The sequence below is a fragment of the Misgurnus anguillicaudatus genome, chromosome 2 (genome assembly GCF_027580225.2).
Source record: "Misgurnus anguillicaudatus chromosome 2, ASM2758022v2, whole genome shotgun sequence".
Classification (NCBI taxonomy): domain Eukaryota; kingdom Metazoa; phylum Chordata; class Actinopteri; order Cypriniformes; family Cobitidae; genus Misgurnus; species Misgurnus anguillicaudatus.
Window position 1 is genome coordinate 21765978 of NC_073338.2, and position 2927 is coordinate 21768904.

Here is a 2927-nt window from a genome sequence, read left to right on the forward strand (position 1 = left end):
TTTAGGCCCCTTAGTGCCAATTGGGCATCGTTTAAATGCCACGGCCTACCTGAGCATTGTTTCTGACCATGTCCATCCCTTTATGACCACCATGTACACATCCTCTGATGGTTCCAGCAGATAAATATTCCACAGATAATGTATAATAGCATGTTAAAATTCTCATTTTGTAGGTCCGAGCAAAAATATGCCTTTTTGGGTGTGTCCTTTAAAATGCATATGAGCTGATGAAATCCAAACACGGATCAAAATTATGGTGTTTTGTGCTGTTGATTATTTTTTCTTTCTCTCTTTCTCTCTGCGCTAAATGGTTGTGACGTGGTTGAATAGTGCAGATTAATGGGTATTATTGTAATTGGCCTGGCGACTTACAAAACAGGCAAAATCTGAACAACTTATTTTTTCACATGCTTGCACAGACTGGTTTACCAAAACAACGTTACAGTTTTTTTCCCACATTTTCTAGGTTGAAAGAAGCACCTGGAACCCAATTATAGCATTTAAACATGGAAAAAGTCAGATTTTTCATCCTATGACCCCTTTAAGGACAGGCCATTGAATTATTCGAAATTAATCCACGCCCTAGGTGGTAATTTTTCAAATAATTCAAAGAACCAGAGTCAATTTTTCTGCTTATACCACGGTCACAACAAACTTTGCTAAGACATTGCTCTGGTGGTTACTTTTGACAGGTCAGGTGTGTGGTTATCGAAAAATAACGCATACCCGTGGAACACTGCACAACCAATCTCAATAAAGCATTCAACAGGCCGTGGTATAAGTACCTTTAAGGTACTATTAGGAACTCATTAGGTACAATTTAAGATATCCTTTTTGAAACGGTATCACCCCAGTGACAAATAGGGACTATTTTTTTCTGACAGCATATAAACTACCTATAACAAATAAACAAAAAACAAGGCCTTAAATATTGGCATCTTCCTCTTCTGCAGCAAATGCAGACACTTATGTTGCAATGGATACATAAAGATAATGATTGTTGTCCATAATGATGCTCCTGTTCTTAATTTGGCAAGGTTCATGCCGACATGCTGCCAAAACAAGATGCTGCACTACAGGCATGTCAGAGGCGCTTGTTGAACCGATCACCTCTATTTTGTTCATAAGCCATCAGTTTGATATATTCACAGGTTGGATTTAAACGAAAGCTGTCAGTAGGTGAGATATCCTTTACCATTATAACATTTTGTGTTTGTTTTGTAGGCAACTTGTTTTAAAAGACTTGCCTCTTTTTAAAATGATTGAATAAATTGTGTGGTTCTGCAATGAGTTGCGTAATTCTGCCTTAGTACCATACCAAAATACTGGATTTCCCAAAAACATGGCCTTCATCTGGATTAATATAGACTCTGTGTGATATGCCAAGTTTCATAAAAGTCAACCTCATGAAACATCTAAGCAGTAGCTACTTACAACCAGTTATTAATGTAAGCCTCAGGATTTCAGTGTAGAGTTACAGAAGGCCATTGAAGGATGTTTTTAATTCAGAGAATGATGATGATGGGATAACCTGTCATAACACACCATAAGAGGAACATGAAGATACTTGCTTTTCTACTTTAAGCTTACACTTTGGCCTGCTTCAAGACAAGTACACCTATTAGACTTTGATTGATACTCTTTTTTGCTTCTGATCTTCAGTAATTCTGGAGAACGTCCAGAGCTTGCCACAACAGAGGGCACTTATTTCTCGAAAGAATTTGGGAGAGTCCCTATTAAGTTCATTTCCTGTCCTGTATATCGTCTCTACGTTCAATGGCCCATCTTCAGCGCCTGTGGCCTACATGGGCTGAGATCATTGCTGTGTGGTCCACAAGGCTACAAAGTATGATTTATAGCAAGCAGAGTGAAGAGCCTCTTCTGAGAAAGTGGAGAACACATACGGCATCCATGTGAGAGGAGGAATGCGGGCCGGCGCTGGTTTGCCTGAAGCTGAGGAATGTGCGCGTGTGGAAAGTATGCATCGTGAAAACTACTGTGCTGTGTTATGTGTTCAAATGCACTACAGTTGTGTATACGGTGTATACATATTTGTACGCATTACTGCATCTGGTTGTTGTAACTGTTGCTATAGCGCAACTGTTGCTGTAGCTCAGTTGGTAGAGATTTGCGTTAACAGCACAAAAGGTCACGGGTTCAATATCCAGTGAACACACAGACTGATACAATGTGCAGCTTTGAATAAAGGTGCCAAATCCATTAATGTAAACTGGTAATTAAGTCCAATAATTAAGCACTTCACACGGGATAGATGTGTCTTTCTGTAAAGCATCAGGCCCGGGAGATTATCGGAAATGAATGTGTTGCCTGCTTCTTGGAAGCAGAAATATCCATGGAGACGTTGGTCAGCGCACCTTGTTGATTTATGAGAAAGTCCTGAGGGGGAGTTTTACTCTGTCAACAGCAGCGCTCATTATACATTTCCATGATCACAAACAAGACCTCCAATATTTCCCTGCAAAGTATTTCCCTGACAAATCTGATCTCTCACCAAAGCAACATTTATTCAGCAATGCTAGAAATAAACCTTTTAAATGTAATGTTTGCTTCACGAGAAACTTGAACTTTTAGGTCTTTAAACTAATGGTGTGGCATTTACAAAGGTTATTTGGTCTTGACTTGATGTCTGGGCTTTTTAGATGCTGTTTCAGTGACTAGGACTGGCCACATTTTATTACTCAGACTTACAGCCATATTTTAATTTTTAATATAAAATTTTTTATATAAAATTATTAGTTTGTGTTCATATGAAAAAAAGAAGTTTTTCTCATTAATGCAATTATCTAATCAACCAATCACATGGCAGTTGCTTCAATGCATTTAGGGGTGTGGTCCTGGTCAAGACAATCTCCTGAACTCCAAACTTAATGTCAGAATAGGAAAGAAAGGTGATTTAAGCAATTTTG